Source organism: Excalfactoria chinensis, chromosome 16 (assembly GCF_039878825.1).
Source record: "Excalfactoria chinensis isolate bCotChi1 chromosome 16, bCotChi1.hap2, whole genome shotgun sequence".
Classification (NCBI taxonomy): Eukaryota; Metazoa; Chordata; class Aves; order Galliformes; family Phasianidae; genus Excalfactoria; species Excalfactoria chinensis.
The window spans coordinates 7,268,413-7,278,677 of NC_092840.1; the positions used below are offsets into that span (position 1 = coordinate 7,268,413).

A 10,265-nucleotide genomic window follows, 5' to 3' on the forward strand; every position below is an offset into this window, starting at 1 on the left:
CGCTGTGCAATAGAACAGCTTCCCCCCAAAGCGTTTTCCTTTTAAAGGTTTAAGGATTTCCACGAAGGAGGAACCACCGCAGGCCTCATTCCACACCAAAACTAAGTGAAAGAGTTAAAATAAAACAGCAAAACAAAACCCAATTGCACAGCAGCCTCCTTGCAAAGAGCCCCCAGGGACGTGCAGGACTGCACGCTGTGGGAGCAGAGCTGCCCTCACTGCCTGCAGAAGGGCACAGTCCCCCACCAAGCACCAGAATCTATTCTGAAGGATGCTTCTGCAGCACCTGGCGAGCATTTCAGGCCACACGAGCGCTCCCCTCCCAGAGCTCCTCCTGAGGATCCCCAGGTTCCTTCAGTCTGTTTCATTCCTCTGCCTTTACTTTGGGGCAGACGGTGTGTGGGAGCATCTCAGCCACCAAGCAGCACCCGCAGCCAAAGGGCCATAGGGAAACAGCAATAAAACTGACACGTCTGCTGTTCCCTGCTCCAAAGCAAAACGACTTGAAAAACCACGGATACCTTTCGCTGGGATGCCCTGCTTCAGAGAACAGATTTAGACCTCACCACAAATATTAAGGACGAGAAGAAGCGTGGTTGCTCTTTACTCTTGTCCCGTCTCACACAGGTTGATGTGCCCTGGAGGAACAGCAAGCCTCGCTGACATTCTGGGACCATTAATCTCCAAGATCTTGCCAAGAGCAAGCAGCCAGGCAGCTTAAAAATATATTTAGTCCACAAACGCTTATTAACGTCATTTGCTGATTCACAGCTGAGCCAGTTTGTGCACGGGGCACAAATGCCACTTCTGCTTTGCCAGCCTGGGTTAAAGACCATCACAGCAGCTGGACACCAGGTGGCCGAGCCCATCTCAGAACCAACCACAATGCAGCCAGAAGCTGCGAGCGTACCTGGGCTACGATGGGCACAGCCCAACAGGCTAAGATTGTATATCTGGGCAAGCTTTGCTATTCTTACCACAACGCAATAACTTGCACCAGAACTGATGGATGAATCTTGGTTGTAATGCCCATTTCATGTTTCTTTTCACTGGGCAGATGTAGATGCTGGCTATACTGAGCAAAGAAATGTGCACCACACAAATGGAGCTGTGTCTGCCCAGCGTCCAACCAAGCAGGGCAGGGACTCGAGGGCTCAGAGAAAGTGTCAACCTTCAGCTGATCCATCATGGAGAGACCTCAAAGGTTCTATGTCGGGCACCGACATCAACACAAAGCCTCTGTGAGGAAAACAACCTCTCCACCTGATTCAGCCGCTTTTGTTTCAGGGTTGGTTGGTTTCCCCTGTAGACTGGGGAAAGACAACAAAGTTTCTTACTTTCAGTGACAGCGTGTCTGAAATGATTACTCCGAAAGGAAGGGCAGGACTCTATCTGCTTGCTAGTCATACCGAAATCAAAAGCCATTAAAAGCAAAAGCTTTTATGAGCAACAGAAACTGAAAGTACTCCCTTTGGAAAAACGTAAAGAGCAGCATTTTCTCTGCAGTAAGCAGCAGATAACGAATGCAGCCTGGGACATTGACACGTTTATACAACCTGTTTGCTGGAACAATCCCACAACTCACCTTTGCTGTGTGCCCAGCTCAGCACATCGCTGCAGTTTTCAGAGGTCTCACTGATGCCAGTGCTGCTCTTAGTTATAGGTGTCAGAACAGCTTATCGACCCTAAATTTAAACTTCACTATTACGTTCCAATCCTAGATATCAAAATAAGACTTAATCCGTTTCCAATTAATAATAATTAACCCTGCCTGCGTTTCAGATATTTTGTGATCATTGGTTATCAAACAGTTACTACTGTTTGTTCTGTTATTGCATTGCAGAGACCCGAGGGCACATCTGTCCAAAGCAAACCATCAGGACAAATCAACCCAGCAAAAACATGTATAAGTTCTGAGTTCATGCAAGAGTTCCCAGAGAACCACTTTTATAACGGATAGTTAGCAAGTACTGATCACTACAAACTCCCTCCCACCCTCCAAGGAAGGTGTGGGGAGCTGGGGCAGCCCAGGACCATGCAGCGATCACATCAGCATTGCAGCAGCACGATGCACATCACAAGGCAAACCAAAGCAGACTGCAGCTGTGAGCAGACAGCCTCCCAGCAAACACAGTTTGGGGGAGAATGAGGTGCCACCCAGCAAGCAGCAAACTGCTCCTGTTTAGGATAAGAGTTGAAAATGCTGCGCTACACTAATAGAATTAGCATTTACCTTTCCGAGGAGGACGACTGTAATTACAAGATGATTTCTGCTGGCTTCCGAAGGCTTGTCTGCTTAACCAGCACGCTGCACTCCAGTTATCAGCCCTCCCTCCCAGGAGGGCCAGTTACAGCCACCACTAAGGCACTTCCCACCGGCAGGATGGGCAAAGCTTCCACCTGGCTGCAGCCTGAGCACACGCCATGGTGACAGCCACAGAGCAGCACACACTGGCCCTGCACCCAGGAGCAGAGCCCTACGTAACCAGATGCATCCACATGCACAGCAGATCTTGTCCTAGGAAACACCCAAGCTCCAAGTTGTTCCTAGCAAGCACCACGGATGTTTCAGCTCAGCCTACTGCTTCCTACTACCTGCACTCAGCCCTGACTGGCATCAGCTGCGGTCTCACACCCATGGCCCTGGTTTATAGGCACCAGCTTCAGATCACAGGTAGTCACACCTGTCCTCCATCCTCAGGGAAGGTGTTTTCCATTCCCACAGCAGTTACTCACCCTAAAACAATCAGGGGATATAAATAAGCAACTAAAAAGCAACGAACCAGAGAGAAATAATATCAGAACCCTGAATAACTCTGCAATCAAATGAAAAGGCTCCAGGATGTGCCAGGCAGCAGAGGGAATTAATGAACACAAGATAAACAGAGCAGTTAACGAGAAAATCTGAGCTGCTCAGGAAGGCACCTGGATAAATCTGCCTGATGCTGCAGTATCTGGACCTCACTACAAGGAACAGAAACAGAAGAGGAGGGACAGAAAAGGCCTCCTGGTGGGTTCAGCACCTGCTTACGTTAAAGGCACTGCTTGTTTCATGCATGAGAATGCTGTCACCCACGGCAAGATTCCTAAGCGAATCAGGCAGATTCCGATCTCTACAGCCTGCTTTCAGGAGGACTTTCCTTCCTCCCCCCCAAAAAAAATCTATTTTAATTCAATCTCATTTCTATTACTTCCCACATCAACTGGGTAATTAACAAAGCACAGTTAGTCGGCTATGCAGCGTTTTACCTTAAATAAAACAGCTCAAGAAATAATATACCACTTAATCCACACTTGACAGCCAGAAAAGAACCACTGTGTGTTAGAAACGCGCTCAAAGAGGGTTCAAAATCCATTCTGCAGACCTTGATGGAAGGCTGTCCTCCTCAGTGAAGCCCACGATCCATAATAATCCTCAGCATCGTGCTTTTATCCTCCGCTTTATGAGAGCTCATCTGCTGATCAATGAGGAGCCCCATGGAATAGCACTTTGAATTTCAATGTCAACACAGCAGTACTGTGGTAATGATTGAAAATATTTACATATTGCCTCATTGATCGCAGGGAGCTCTTTTCCAACCATCTGGCTACTGGGCACTCAGCTTTTTTTTTTCTCCTTCCAGGGTTTTAAACTGTTATCTGAACATCTTTGGAGCTCACATCCAGCATCGCACCTGAACCAGGCCCTCCTGTCGTTTTAATATTAGTGATAGCATTAATCAATTCAATCTCATCTCAAGGGGCGGGAGGGGGAATTCTCTTCTCAAGGACGAAATGAAAACACAACCGGCAAACACCTGCTCCACGGTCACCAGAGCCATGTGCCAATCCAGCTACAAGGTCTCACATTCAATGTGACTCGAGGGTGTCACCACTTCGACAACGGATGAGTCAAATGGAAACATGTCACTCACTCTGTGCTCTTTGCCAGCCTCAAGATAAAGAAACCCGTAAGGGCTGGTTTTTTCCACCTCCAGATGGAATACCTTCTGATAGCTGCAACGCCAAGCCCCTGGGCTCTGTGCTGCGTGCTTGTGTTTATTCTGCCTTCAGTAATGGCTGGAGGGAAGCAAGGCAAGCAGGCAGCCTGGGCCAGCTGCTGCTTATAGGGCTGTGAGGATGCAGGCTGCCTCATCTGCATCTCCTCAAAAGTTTAACAGCAAGTTAAATAAACCACGCGGGAACAACCAGCACCTACGACTTCACCATGGGAGGCCCCTGCAGCGTATCTGCCAGGAATCCCAACGAGCTGCTTCACAAATGGAAGCTGAGCTGATTGCAAAGCTCTTTTTCTTGATGGCCCTGAGCATCATTATCAGAAGGTGACTCCCCGAGCTGCTGGTGCCGTACACTTCGTTTAGGAAGGATGGGGGACCTAAAGGCAAACGACACTCTTGCCTTTAAAGCTGGATTAGAAATAGTCCCTCCAAACAGCTTAGCTGATCATTTTGGACGTGTCGTTAAAGATAAAACATTTTTATCTCTTTTTCATTCTACGTCGCTAAAAAGGAGTAAAACACAAATTCTGTCAGCAAAAGAAAATACGGACAAGGAGGGAGAGAGCAGAGCAAGGTGCACTGACTCACCTGCCCCTGGGGTGCAGCTCTGCGTCCTGCTCCTCTCCTTCTCCTGGGGGCAGTGGCACGAAGCAGCAGGACAGAAGGCTTTGCTCCTACAGCCCAGATGCCGTGCAGATGTGATGCAGCAGATCTGGCACTTGACCTAACAAGCTCCACTGAAGGCACGGAAGGAATTGCTCCTATAAAATACAGGGAGCATTTCTCCTTACAGCCCTGCAGAAAGCCTTACTGCCGCAAGAAGCCAGTTTGTAGGACGCTGTAACCGAGAGGTTTTACCATCCAGAGTCTTCCCCCACTGTTTCCAATACTGATACTTCTGAGCAGAGCACCGTGCACGGATCCCAGGGTACGCAACCCTAGCAAGGCAACCACTGCTCTTCTCAGAGTGACAGACTGGAATGGGAAGTTGGAGCAACACAGGAGCTGCACTACGAAGGTTAGTGCTTCAAGTGCTCGCCCGAATATGCACTTCCCTCTGACAGCAACACTGCGTGAGATGAATGTGCCTTATTGAAAAGCCTATTTATAGGAATTCAACGTAAGCAAAACACAGCATTCAAAATGGTTCTGTAGTCCTCAAACGGACAGAGGGCACACAGCGTCCGTGCTGAACACATTCCTGAGGACCAACACTGAAAGATGTTTGCCATCTTAAAGTTAAAATGTGGAATGATATTTTCCAACTCAGATACTGGTTGGACAAACAGCGAGTCCCAAGAGCCTGGAGAAACGATGCTTAAAAAACAAGAAGGGTGGGAAAACAAAGGAACTGTTTGCTCCTTCTCCACCAGTTTGCTGCACTGGACACACAACTGGCACCATGCTGGCACTGCCCAGAAACCAGGAGCACACCTGGCCACAGTGCACTGCCTTTCCCACTGAGCCCTGACCTACAGCATCTCACACGGCTGCTGCCGGGCTGTCCTTGCTTAGCACAGAAACCATCTCCCACCTTTGTTTGTAAAAAGCCTGGAAAGTCAGCCATGGGAGCCCTGCGGAGGAGATGAGGATGACAGATAGAAAGCAAGCGCGCGGCCTTTCTCCCCCTCTTGTTATTTTTCACACAATATCTCCCACTTATTTACACAGCCGTGTCCTGAACTCCCCCTCCAGTTTCCCAGCTTGTTGCTAACCGCGTCCTATTGGGGATGACACACGTTTGGCTCTCGGTGTGTCGAGGTGGGAAGGTCCCATCAGGGCAGCACTGTGGCTGTGGAGCAGAAGGCACAAAGGAGAAGCAGGAGCTCCATCCCTCCACCATGCAACCGAACCGACCCACGCAGGGGAGTGGGTGACTGAACAGCTTGGGAACGCCTACCATTGCTTCCCCACCTCGGATCCAGAAAGAAAGATGTAAATATTTAGATTTCGATTTCAACTGATACGATAAATATAAAACGCCTATTTCCTTCTTTAAAAAATAAAAGTATATATAGCATTAAAGTGGGTAAACCACCCACATGGAGGAAAAAAAGATCCTGCGACGCTTCTACCTTTAGAAGGAGGTTAGCCAAGTTACTCTGTGATCTTAAAAGGGACTGCAGTCACAAGTCATACCCACTGTGCAGGCTTTGGCACACAGAACACGTGGCTGCACACCAGCACATAAGGATTGTCCTGCTGCCCTCCAAGCCCCAGCCCAGGAGGCTCCACGGAAGCTCCAAGCCCTGCAGCAGATCCCCATGGCCAACCCCAGCTCACCCAGCCGTGCTCTGAGTGCCCTGCCTCCTCCTGCAGCCTCTTAAAGCACATAATGGAATTACGGCCCCGCCACGCTGCCAGGTTAACAGTCGTGCAAATATCAAACTTTGCTGCGGTGGCAGATAACAAGGCCTCACCCCGAAACACTGATATGGCAGAGCACTCAACGTGCTTGACGTGATTACACGTTCCCACCTTCCAAATTAGTTATTGCAGACGAGAAACGCCTTTTCAGGTCACTGCTCGATGGGTTAAGCCAGCTCATATGCTTGAATTAGCATCCCGTGCTCGGCTGTCCTTATGCAAGTGCCAGCGATCCAAACCCATCCCAGCTCACTGCCCTGCCCCTACCAGGAGCAGCTCCACACCGACACAGCTCGACCCCACACACATCCCTTTGAGGCCAGGGCTGTGTTCACTCTCTTGAGGCCCAGCACAACGTTGTGGCACTTGGATTTCCTCCAACATCCAGGAAACAAAGCTAAAAATAAAGTGTTTTATTTATCCCCTTCCTCCCACCCATTAATTACCCCATTTGCACTCACGCTGCGGGATATTTCTGTCCATACGGTGCTTTCAGGCTCAAAACGAAGTTCAGACATATCTCATTAATGTGGGGACGAACAGAAACATGAGCTGCGTATCTACCTCAGCCAGTCTCAGAGCTGAGTTAGGAAACAGCTTCACCGTTTAGAGAAGCCGGCTATTAAGACAGCCACGTTTTTCTTACATTGCTTTTTCCTTCTAAGAAAGTGACAAGACTTCTGTTCAGGTGTGGGGGGAAATTAGAGCTGCTCTGGACTAATTGGAGGCACCTTCTTTGCATTATCTCACCTGCAGGATGTGATGCTCTGTCTGGCCGACCTGCAGGATCAGTAACTAATCCTGAACCGAGGCTGCACACCCAAATTCAAAGCCCCCCAGCACTGCTGTCAGCTTTCAGTATTTCTTTACATTATCATCAGGACAAGATCTCTGCAAACTGCTCGCTGTCAACTCAGATGAGAAGTTGGATGCAACTCCCACGTGCCAGCTGGTAAATCACAATACAGGCTCGGGCTGTTAGATGCACAACAAGCAGTGCACACACTGAAATGCAGCACTGACAACAGAAGGGGTATTTCAGCACAAAGCCGTCGCTCTGGGAGCAGCTCTTTGGGACCAGCAGTCCCACACTGAGGGCTCCGTGCTCTCCTGATGGAACAGCCCATGATCTGAGTGGTTCTGTCCGGCTGCTGTCAGCGTGGCCTTGCAGTTCACCACTCAGACATCAATTCTGCCCCTCCTGCCAAGTTACTTACAAAGTATCACCAAAGGATAGCAGGGAATTGTTTGCTCCAAGCGTTACTGTTTCCTGAACACAGATGCAAGAAAAAGTTATATTAAGAAGACAAACAGCTGCTACTGTATGCTGTTTAAATGGTAACAAAAGCATCTAAGGGCCATAAAGGGAATAGTAAGGGAATTAAAACGCGTGTTTATGCATGAAGATGGCTAACATCCGTACATTCATTAAAGCGGTATCAGCCATGCTTTTAATTAAAAGTTGGTGACAGAAACTTAAATATGATGAATGCAATCCAGCAGCCCTCCAGAAGTCCGCTCCATCAGCAGCACAGCCAGCTCCGCTTCAGGCCCTGCTCGTTTCCTTTGCTTCCCTCTCGCAGCCGCCACAAACAGAGGCTGCTGCAGGGACTACAGAGCTGCATTCCTCTGATACACAGCAAGCCGGGACACGCCTGCAAGCACGCTTTCCTGCTGGGTCATTCCTCACTTTGCGTGTCCCGAAGGCGGTGTTGGGGTGACGGTGCCGGTTACCGGACACAGCCGGGGCACGGGAAGGGCTGTCCCACCGGCCGCCTCTTGCTCGGCAATGCAAAAACGCTCCGGTGCCGGCGCTCAACTCTACAGCCCTGTCAGTGCTCCTGTGTTACAATGAAAAGGCAGCACGAGCAGAGAGACGGCACGGGGAGGATGGAGGGTCAAGAACGAACCATGTGCGTTTGTTACAGCCTGAAGTCAAACCCTGCCCGCCTGAGCTCTCACACCTGCTCGGTTCATCTGTTAGCGCTGCTCAGCCCCTCTCCTGCGCAGAGCGGTTGCAAACGATGCAACCAAGCACTGAAGGCATTTTTTCAGCGCTGTGTCACGGGATCCCAGAAGCATCACCCACCTTGCTGCTGCTGCACAGCGCGCCGGACGGGGAAGTTCTTTCGTCAGAGCGTTTATTAAACGAAACGAGAAGCTTTTGTTCCTCTTAAACGCTCCATCCGCATCAACTTCACCTCGGCCGCGGCGATGCGAGACAAAAAGCACAGCAGGGCCGGGCCGTGAGGCGGAGGGCACCGCAACACGAGAGGGCCGGGCTGCTGCGGAGGGGAGCGGGGATGTGGGAGCAACGCGGGGCTCAGCGGCACCGAGAGCTCCGGGCCGGGCGGTGCGCGGAGTCCTCCCGCAGCTGCTCTTTCTCCCGCAGCCGCTCTTCCTCCCTCCCGGGGCACGCAGCGCTCAGGGCTCGGCCGCCTCCCCCCCCCGTGGCTGCCCGCAGCGCCGAGGCCCGAAACGACCCGGCGGGGTTTCCCTCGGCCGTACCCCGAAGGCGCCGCTCCGCTCCCGGCGGTTCCTCGGGCAGCGGCTGCACCGCGGCGCCTCCGCCGTGTCCTCGGGGCAGGGCTGAGCTCAGCCGCACCCCGACCGCTCCCCCGCGACGCCGTGAAAACGAAATCGAGGTCAATCCCGGCCCGAGCGATGCGGACGCGGCGGTCCCGGGGCTCAGAGCGGCCGGTCTGTCGGTGCCGGCACGAGGGAACGCGGCGCACCGCGCCCACCCCGAGCGGTCGGAGGGCGCCCGGTTCTGCGGAGCGAAATCGCCGAGGCGCGGCGCTGCCATGGCTGCAGCAACCGGGCACGGCGGGCGCATCGCTCCCGTTACGGACCGCCCCGCTCGGGAAACTTTCACCCCGCAGCCCCCAGCCCCGCCGAGGCCCCGGGAGGAGCCCGCAAAGCCCCGCACAGCCCAGGGATCCCGCTGCGCCCCGGGCCCGCGCCGCCCCAGGGTCCGCCCGCCGCCCCCCACCTCCCCGTCACGCACCGGCTGCTCCCGGCTCCCGCTGCCGCCGCCTACGAGCCGCTGCTGGCCGCCGTGCCCGCGCTCCGCTGGCATAATCCCCGGCGCAGGTGGGGCCGGGCGCGGGCAGCTCCTCGCCCGCCGGCTGCGCGCGGCCGGACACGGCTCCGCGCTGCGGGGGAGAGCGGGGAAGGCGCGGAGCCCCGGCCCTGCCCCCGGCGGCGGATGGCTTTATCCCCCGGGCCGAGCCGTGCCCCCCGCTGCGGGGAGCCGCCACTTCCTTCCCCGCGCCGGGCCGGCGCTCCCGCACGGCGGCGGGCCCCGGGGTTATGGCGCCGCCTGGCGGCCACGCGGAGCGCAGCCACGAGGGAAGGGGCGGCCCCGGCTCGGGGGCTGCGGAGCGCGGCTACGGCCGGCAGCGGGTTGTCGGCCGGGGGATTTACTACTCGTGGGCAGGAAAAGGGGCTTCACGTGCGAGGAGCGACAGCTCGAAAGCTGCGAGGTTTGTCACCGCGAAGAACGAGACCTTGCAAGGGCTGCTGAGCAAAAGCTGCAGCTCGTTTGCGGGCGGTGAGCGGCTGCACGGCGGGGAAGGCGCGAGGCCGGCGGTCACAGCCCTGCTCAGAAGCAGCCTCAGCCGCTGCTGCTCTGCAGCTGCCCTCGCGGAAAAAGGCAACGCGGTTGTGCTGAAGGCGAGGAATGGTACAAGGGTTTATTACACGCAGCGACTCTTCAGGCGTGTTCTCCAAACGTGCCCCACTTTCATTTCATTTGATGCTTCCAGGGCTGAATGTTGAGAAGCTCCGAGCGTTCAGGCCTCCCGCTGCCTCCATCGGGAACTGCAGCTGCTGTGCCCCGCGGAAGGATGCTGCTGAAGGCAGAGCGCTACCTCACCCCGAGCCTTAAAGCTATTGCTA

General features: G+C 53.5%; 1 protein-coding gene across 9 annotated transcripts in view; it reads right to left on the reverse strand.

Moving 5' to 3' along the window:
* PITPNM2 (phosphatidylinositol transfer protein membrane associated 2) overlaps nucleotides 1–9,707 on the reverse strand; it is a 104,788-nt gene extending 95,081 nt beyond the window's left edge. For 2 of the 9 annotated variants that reach the window (XM_072350764.1, XM_072350760.1), the window contains exon 1: nucleotides 9,373–9,707. The gene's annotated coding sequence lies outside the window, so the exon portion shown is untranslated. Of the gene's footprint in view, nucleotides 1–2,233; nucleotides 2,612–4,586; nucleotides 4,760–9,372 lie in introns of those variants that run through there. The other 7 variants (XM_072350763.1, XM_072350770.1, XM_072350766.1 and 4 more) reach the window with 7 other exon arrangements.
* Nucleotides 9,708–10,265: the final 558 nt, after the last annotated feature.